This window comes from Gymnodraco acuticeps, unplaced genomic scaffold (assembly GCF_902827175.1).
Source record: "Gymnodraco acuticeps unplaced genomic scaffold, fGymAcu1.1, whole genome shotgun sequence".
NCBI lineage: Eukaryota > Metazoa > Chordata > Actinopteri > Perciformes > Bathydraconidae > Gymnodraco > Gymnodraco acuticeps.
In genome coordinates, this window is record NW_022991523.1 from 24,629 (window position 1) to 34,333 (window position 9,705).

The following is a 9,705-nucleotide window of genomic DNA, read 5'->3' on the forward strand; positions in this document are numbered from 1 at the left end:
AACATCTGAAGCAGAGATAAGACGTTTGAAAGAAGAAGAAAGAGTTATCATTCCTCCAGGGAGTCGCCACTGCCTGTCCTTCGTGCCCTGGCTTAAATAGCGGGCGCCGATCCCCACCACCTCTGCTTCGAGTGTTTGGGGGGTTCAGTATTGTGGGTTCACTCCTGTAAGCTCTCGGAGAGCGAAACAGGTTCTCAGGAAGACAGTGGAATTCAGATCTATTCTAGATCTCCTGAATCGCCACATTTACTGCAGGAAGTTCCGCATGTTCCCATCTGTTCACTCAGGCCTTTGGCCTCAACTAATATACAGTACTCAGCAACCTGTTCCTGTTTTTGTTTTCTTCAGCCTATGTATCTTTATTATTACTTTTTGTTTTGTTACTTCCCATTGTAAAGCGTCCTTGGGTTTCGTGAAAGGCGCTATATAAATTGAAATTATTATTATTATTATTATTATGTTAACTATGAAACAGTTGCTGGGGCTTGTGCAGCCAGGCGATTGGTTCACCACCATCGACCTGAAAGACTCGTACTTTCATGTAGAAATTGCTCCAGAGCACAGAAAGTGTCTTCCAGGGGATAGCCTACGAGTTCAACAGGCTGCCGTTGGGCTATTCCCTATCCCCACGCACATTCAGCTTCAACCGCTGCGCGCCCACGGCATGAGTTTTCTTTTACCTAGACCAGTGTTTTTCAAAGTGGGGGCCCCGACCCCCCGGGGGCCGCCAGGGGGGTCACGCAAAGTTTGAGGGAAAGGGGAATTTTTTTAAAGTTACATTTTTTTCTTTGTTAGATGTTATTAATAACTGCATATCTATCAATCTATGTGTCCTTTGATGCCAATCTTTTAATATTTTGTATTTATTAATATATATATTTTAAATCACACGACCGCTCTTCAAGCCAATCAGAATCGAGCTGCCGCTACTGAGAGTGAAAGTGAGTATCTGCTCAGCAGTGAGAGCGAGTGGATGTTTGGCTCTGCAGCTGCACGAGAGCACGGATGCAGCAAATATTGATGTTTATATGAATATAAATATGTTTATTGTTAATATTACTGTTCAAAATTATATAATATTATAAAGGCAGAAATCAATTTAAAAATATGTTTGCTGTTGATATTACTGTTTAATATTGTGCTAAGAATGTTTATAACAGAAGACACAATGAATGTAATGAAGGACAAACAAAAGATAAATACAAACAATGTTTAGAAGAATAACTGATTATTAATACAAATAAATAATAAGAACATGTATTTAGCTGTATGATTAATGTCATATTTTCCATCATAATGTACTCATTTAAAAAAACAAATTGCAACAGGGGGGTCCCCGCCAGACGATAATGCTATATGGGAGTCCTTGGCATGGCAAAGTTTGGGAACCCCTGACCTAGACGACCTCATAGTCATAGCTGGGTCCCGGGAACAGGCAATGCTTTGCACAGCACAATTGATCACACACCTAACCAAATTAGGCTTTGCGATCAATTGGAAAAAGAGCACCCCCATACCTCACCAACAGGCGTTGTAGGTGGGTGTGGTGCTCGATGCAGGCGCCACCCTGTCAGAGAGCAGACGTGCGTCCCTTCTCCGGGCGGTGCACAGGCTGCGACAGGGGGCGACAGTGACAGCTTTAACTGTCATGCAGACTCTGGGTCTCATGGCGGCTGCTCACATGGTGGTCCCGCAGGGGTTACTGCATATGCGCCGCCTGCAGAGGTGGTTCTCCAGCCTGCGTTTGGATCCCAAGAGGCACAAACGGCGGCTGGTGACCATCCCCCCCTCAGTGGAGGGCAACCTCCGGTTTTGGGGGTCCCCGGATCACCTCCGGAGGGGGTCTCCACTGGGACGTGTGACCTCCTACATCACAGTGTTCACGGACGCATCCAGAACAGGATGGGGAGGGACCTGCCTGAAGAGGGCTATAGGTGGGCGCTGGGCTCTAACAGAGTCTCGACACAGCAACCTCCTAGAGCTACGGGCGGTACTGTTAGTCCTCCAGCATTTCATGCCCCTAATTCAAGGGAGTTATGTATTGGTCAGGAGCGACAACAGCACCACAGTGGCTTACATCAACAGGCAGGGCGGAGTCCGCTCCGCCACCTTGTTGGCCACAGCAGAGAGGCTGTGGTTATGGGCTTCAGAGGTGGTGTTATCCCTGAGAGCCCTCCATATCCCGGAACTGGAGAACAGGGGGGGCCGACCTCATGTCGCACAGAAAGCGGTTTGTGTTTGCAGGTGCAGAGGTTTTAAACGGAAAACAAATATGTGAGGATCAAAAATACATATGTAAAACTTTTTTCTGTATTTGGATTTTATTTACATGGATATGAAACCGAACACATTTGTGTGTGCTTTGAAAAACACAAGTATGGATCCTTTTGCGGATCATGAAATACAAGTTTGAATCCTTCTGTGTGCATGTGTGTATTATGAGACTGTTCTGAGCCCATACAAACCCCACCCCTTTCCTCTGCAACTCAGAGCATAAGTAAAGTAGAGTTAATCTTTCATGTGAGTCACATCTGCGGCAGTTGGTGTTCAAACTGCTGAATAAAAGGAGATATAAGGGAATAGCAGGCCGAACCAGGACTGAGGAGGAAGAGATCAGCCGTGTTTCTGTGGACCTGAAGAGAGTTCAGCAGGTGAGGATCCTCCAGGAGTCTGTTCCTTCATCAGGATCACATTGATATATATATATATATATATGATATATATATGATATAGTATTGTGTAGGGTTTCTCTCTGAGTGAAAGCAGAATGGTTTTGGAAAGATTTCCATGTACTGTTGTCAGTGCTTCTGGTAGAAGGAGCTGCAGTCTGATTGTTTTCTGAGTTCATGTCATCAGAGAAAATGCAGGGCGTGTTAGAACCGGTCTACAACTCGTGACTCAGAGGTTTTTATGTTGAACTCTTAATACTCTGAAGTGCATGGATGCAGTGTGAAGGGCTCAGAGACGGCCATCCTCCATTACTGACACTCACCTGGTTTCACTGAAGAGCCTTTAGCCCAGTTCAGCTCTCAGCTGTCCCACATGCAGCGAAACCCTTTCTTCATGGCCCACAGCCCCCCCGATGGAAGTCAACGTAGTGGTTGGTTAGTGGCCGTCAGCCAACAGGGGCCCCCAGAGGAAGACATCAGATATCCTGTGTCTCTCTCTTCAACCTCAGTCGTCATTTCAATATTTAAAGATGTATATGAGGATTTCAAAGATTTAGAAACAGATGTAAAAAGAGTTCAACATTAAAACATAAGAGTGCATTAACACGTATCACAAGTACGTTTCTAATCAATGCACACACTGACCATTCACCCTGACCTGTGTTTCATTAGAGGGTCAGTTAGCAGCATCTAGTGGACAGCTAGCAGAACTACACCCCCTCTCACACTGACCATTCACCCTGACCTGTGTTTCATTAGAGGGTCAGTTAGCAGCATCTAGTGGACAGCTAGCAGAACTACACCCCCTCTCACACTGACCATTCACCCTGACCTGTGTTTCATTAGAGGGTCAGTTAGCAGCATCTAGTGGACAACTAGCAGAACTACACCCCCTCTCACACTGACCATTCACCCTGACCTGTGTTTCATTAGAGGGTCAGTTAGCAGCATCTAGTGGACAGCTAGCAGAACTACACCCCCTCTCACACTGACCATTCACCCTGATCGGTGTTTCATTAGAGGGTCAGTTAGCAGCATCTAGTGGACAGCTAGCAGAACTACACCCCCTCTCACACTGACCATTCACCCTGACCTGTGTTTCATTAGAGGGTCAGTTAGCAGCATCTAGTGGACAGCTAGCAGAACTACACCCCCTCTCACACTGACCATTCACCCTGACCTGTGTTTCATAAGAGGGTCAGTTAGCAGCATCTAGTGGACAGCTAGCAGAACTACACCCCCTCTCACACTGACCATTCACCCTGACCTGTGTTTCATTAGAGGGTCAGTTAGCAGCATCTAGTGGACAGCTAGCAGAACTACACCCCCTCTCACACTGACCATTCACCCTGATCTGTGTTTCATTAGAGGGTCAGTTAGCAGCATCTAGTGGACAGCTAGCAGAACTACACCCCCTCTCACACTGACCATTCACCCTGATCGGTGTTTCATTAGAGGGTCAGTTAGCAGCATCTAGTGGACAGCTAGCAGAACTACACCCCCTCTCACACTGACCATTCACCCTGACCTGTGTTTCATTAGAGGGTCAGTTAGCAGCATCTAGTGGACAGCTAGCAGAACTACACCCCCTCTCACACTGACCATTCACCCTGACCTGTGTTTCATTAGAGGGTCAGTTAGCAGCATCTAGTGGACAGCTAGCAGAACTACACCCCCTCTCACACTGACCATTCACCCTGACCTGTGTTTCATTAGAGGGTCAGTTAGCAGCATCTAGTGGACAACTAGCAGAACTACACCCCCTCTCACACTGACCATTCACCCTGATCGGTGTTTCATTAGAGGGTCAGTTAGCAGCATCTAGTGGACAGCTAGCAGAACTACACCCCCTCTCACACTGACCATTCACCCTGACCTGTGTTTCATTAGAGGGTCAGTTAGCAGCATCTAGTGGACAGCTAGCAGAACTACACCCCCCTCTCACACTGACCATTCACCCTGACCTGTGTTTCATTAGAGGGTCAGTTAGCAGCATCTAGTGGACAGCTAGGAGAACTACACCCCTTCTCACACTGACCATTCACCCTGATCTGTGTTTCATTAGAGGGTCAGTTAGCAGCATCTAGTGGACAGCTAGCAGAACTACACCCCCTCTCACACTGACCATTCACCCTGACCTGTGTTTCATTAGAGGGTCAGTTAGCAGCATCTAGTGGACAACTAGCAGAACTACACCCCCTCTCACACTGACCATTCACCCTGACCTGTGTTTCATTAGAGGGTCAGTTAGCAGCATCTAGTGGACAGCTAGCAGAACTACACCCCCTCTCACACTGACCATTCACCCTGATCTGTGTTTCATTAGAGGGTCAGTTAGCAGCATCTAGTGGACAGCTAGCAGAACTACACCCCCTCTCACACTGACCATTCACCCTGATCTGTGTTTCATTAGAGGGTCAGTTAGCAGCATCTAGTGGACAGCTAGCAGAACTACACCCCCTCTCACACTGACCATTCACGCTGATCTGTGTTTCATTAGAGGGTCAGTTAGCAGCATCTAGTGGACAGCTAGCAGAACTACACCCCCTCTCACACTGACCATTCACCCTGACCTGTGTTTCATTAGAGGGTCAGTTAGCAGCATCTAGTGGACAGCTAGCAGAACTACACCCCCTCTCACACTGACCATTCACCCTGACCTGTGTTTCATTAGAGGGTCAGTTAGCAGCATCTAGTGGACAGCTAGCAGAACTACACCCCCTCTCACACTGACCTTTCCCCCTGATCTGTGTTTCATTAGAGGGTCAGTTAGCAGCATCTAGTGGACAGCTAGCTGAACTACACCCCCTCTCACACTGACCATTCACCCTGACCTGTGTTTCATTAGAGGGTCAGTTAGCAGCATCTAGTGGACAGCTAGCAGAACTACACCCCCTCTCTCACTGACCATTCACCCTGACCTGTGTTTCATTAGAGGGTCAGTTAGCAGCATCTAGTGGACAGCTAGCTGAACTACACCCCCTCTCTCACTGACCATTCACCCTGATCATACTGCGAAAGCCTTCTCTCAGTGTGTCGGAAGAGGCGTGGCACTGCACGCGACTCGGGATCGGGAGAGAATGTTTGTTGGTTTTCTAAGTCATTCATTCATTACACGTTTGTTTTGTCAAGTTTTTCTTGTCGTCAAGTGTGCTGTGTTGTTTGTTTTTTCTGGAACCTGGCAAGCTCACAAAAGTGAACAATAAGGCAAGATGACGATGGGGAAGAGGACTGCTGTGCTGTTTTTGCTAATGCTAATAACATCTAGCATTCGCTGTTTACAAAGTGAGGCCAACGCCGGGATAGCCGTGGGAAGCGAGCAGGTGCTCTATGACAGGGAATGTCTGCTGTCCTTACGGAGAAGAGCCGCCCCGGATCCGGGCCTGCTGGACTACGTCCCGGAGGAGCTGCTAAAACGGCCGCGGAAACGAGGGAGGAGAGGCGGCATTAAACATCGACTCCGCCGGAGATGCAATAAGCCGCCGTTACCATCAATACTCTTCAGCAACGTCCGTTCCCTTAGAAATAAGGTGGAGGAGCTACGCCTCAACACTAGGATCTTAAACGAATACCGTGAGTCGTGCATGAGGATTTTCACTGAGACCTGGCTTCAGGAAGACTTCCCAGACTCATTGGTTCAGGTACAGGGCTTTTCAAACGTTCGTATGTTTTCGTGTGCAGACCGGGTGACGACACTACCTATCGACGCAGCAACCACTGCAAGTTATATTCTTGTTTAATTAGACTTCTCTGTTTCATTGATTCTACTCTGTATAATTGTTCTGTAGTTATTGTAGCTAAAACGGCGCTTTTGAGAGATTTTAAATCTCAGATCTGCTCACGTGAACCTGTTACACAGGTCGCAGTAGGGGTACTCAAGCCTGCATTACAATATAGGCAGGGCCACTCTGCTGTCGCCCATCAGCTGTAGAGAGGTAACTAATTAGAGGGGCGTGGCCCCACAGCTGTGAGAACTCAGCAATCAGGCGTCCATTTTAGGTAGCTCTCTCCTGGAGCGTCAGCCGAAGACTGACAAAGACATTGGAGTCCTGCGGGAGTAAGACTGACAAAGACATTGGAGTCCTGCGGGAGTCACGAGGGAGGCAAAGAGGAGGCAAATCCTACTCTGATCGAGCTGGTGTCCTATTTTCTTTTCTTTAGTTTTCTAGCCCCTCATGCTATAATCATGTGTATTTTCTCCATTCCTGTTCATGTGTCTTCTCGCAATTATCACTGGCCCCGTGTATCTCCTAATCGCTATAACCGGCCTGCTCTCGTCTATCCCACATGCTCCACTGAGATCCAACATCTAGTTTCAGGTGGCCTGTGGAACTGCCAGTCAGCTGTTCCTAAGGCTGACTTCATCTCTGGCTACGCCTCCCTGCAGTCTCTGGATTTCCTTGCTCTCACTGAGACCTGGATTACTCCATCCAACACATCCACCCCAGCAGCTCTCTCCACAGCATATTCCTTCTCCCATACACCCAGACCCACTGGCAGAGGAGGTGGCACTGGTCTCCTGCTCTCTCCCAAATGGAGCTTTTCCCTCTTCAAGCTACCTAACTTCACTCCTTCCACCTTTGAATTCCATGCCGTCACAGTAACCCATCCTATACAGTTAACCATTGTTGTTCTCTACCGTCCACCAGGCGCCTTGGGGGACTTCTTGGAGGAATTAGATCATCTCCTATCACTCATCCCTGAAACTGGCCCTCCCGCTGTACTTCTCGGAGACTTCAACCTCCAGACGGGGAAGATAGACGAACTAACATCTCTGTTAACCGCCTTTGCTTTCTCACTGTCTCCGTCCCCACCGACTCATAAAGCTGGCAATGTCCTTGATCTCATATTCTCAAGGAACTGCTCTACTTCTAACCTCTCTGTAAACCCGCTCCACACATCCGATCACTTCTTCATTTCATTCTCTCTACCCCTTTCCAAACATAACAAACTAATCTCTTCTCATCCTGCACTTGTCCGCCGTAACCTTCGTTCCCTCTCCCTTTGCCTCATCGGTGCTCTCAGCCCTCCCTTCCTCTGACTCGTTCCAACTCCTGCCTCCAAACTCTGCTGCAGAAACTCTCCTCTCTACTCTCTCATCCACTCTGGACTCGCTCTGTCCTCTCACATCTCGGCAGGCTCGTCAGTCCCCTCCTGCTCCCTGGCTAAATGATGCACTGCGTGCTAATAGAACCGTCCTTAGGGCAGCAGAGCGGAAATGGTGGAAATCCAAACACCGTGACGACCTCCTAACCTATCAGGCTCTCCTCTCCTCTTTCTCTGCTTCGATCTCTCAGGCAAAAAGCACTTTTTTTCAAGATAAGATCCAATCTTCCTATTCCAATCCTAAACAACTATTCTCCATCTTCTCCACCCTCTTGGACCCTCCAAAAGCCCCTCCCCCCTCCTCCCTCCTGGACCCCCCCAAAGCCCCTTCCCCCTCCTCCCTCCTGGACCCCCCCAAAGCCCCTTCCCCCTCCACCCTCTTGGACCCTCCCAAAGCCCCTTCCCCCTCCTCCCTTCTGTCAAGCGACTTTGTTAACCACTTTGAAAAAAAGGTTAATGATATTCGCTCTTCTTTTTCTGACTCACCTTTACTCACCGCTGGGTCACCAGACCCTCCTTCCACCAACACACTAACCTCCTTTTCCCCTCTCTCTCCAAGTGAGGTTCTTACCCTCATTACCTCTGCCCGCCCTACCACCTGTCCTCTGGACCCTATCCCTTCAAACCTCCTTCAGACTATCGCTCCTGATATTCTACCGTTTCTCACCCATTTCATCAACACTTCTCTAACTTCTGGTCACTTTCCAAACAGTCTCAAGGAGGCAAGAGTAAACCCTCTCCTAAAGAAACCCACTCTCAACCCGTCTGATGTTATAAACTACAGGCCTGTCTCTCTCCTCCCGTTCCTGTCTAAATCACTTGAACGCGCTGTCTTTAAACAACTCTCCTGTTATCTCCATCAGAACAACCTTCTGGATCCACACCAGTCTGGTTTCAAGGCAGGTCACTCCACAGAAACTGCTCTCATTGCTGTCTCTGAGGACCTGCACACTGCTAAAGCAGCCTCCCTCTCCTCTGTCATCATCCTGTTGGACCTGTCTGCTGCATTCGACACGGTGAATCATCAGATCCTCCTTCACACTCTCCAAGAACTTGGAGTTTCAGGCTCTGCACTTTCCCTCCTCACCTCATACCTGAAAGACCGCACCTACAGGGTGACTTGGAGAGGGTCCGAGTCCGACCCTTGTCAATTAACTACAGGGGTCCCTCAGGGCTCTGTTCTTGGTCCCCTCCTCTTCTCCCTGTACACAAACTCGCTCGGATCAGTCATTAGCCCGCATGGTTTTTCTTACCACTGCTACGCTGACGACACCCAATTAATTCTGTCCTTTCCCCGCTCAGAGACCCAGGTCGTTGCACGCATCTCTGCTTGTCTAGCTGACATCTCTCAGTGGATGTCTGCTCATCACCTCAAGCTCAACCTTGACAAGACTGAGCTGCTCTTCCTCCCGGGAAAAGATTGTCCCACTCTTGACCTAACAATCAACATCGGCACCTCAGTTGTTTCCCCGACTCAGACTGCAAGGAATCTGGGTGTGACCCTAGATAACAACCTGTCCTTCACTGCAAACATCGCTGCTACAACCCGCTGCTGCAGATACACGCTTTACAACATCAGGAAGATACGTCCCCAGCTGACCCAGAAAGTCACTCAGGTTCTGGTCCAGGCTCTCGTCATCTCACGCCTAGACTACTGCAACTCCCTCCTGGCTGGTCTACCTGCATGTGCCATCCGACCTCTGCAGCTCATCCAGAATGCAGCGGCTCGTCTGGTCTTCAACCTTCCTAAATGTTCCCACACCACTCCGCTCCTCCGCTCCCTTCACTGGCTTCCGGTAACTGCTAGAATCCACTTCAAGACACTGGTACTTGCTTACCGTGCTGCGAATGGATCTGGCCCTTCCTACATCCAGGACATGGTTAAACCGTACACCCCAGCGCGTGCACTACGCTCTGCATCAGCCAAACG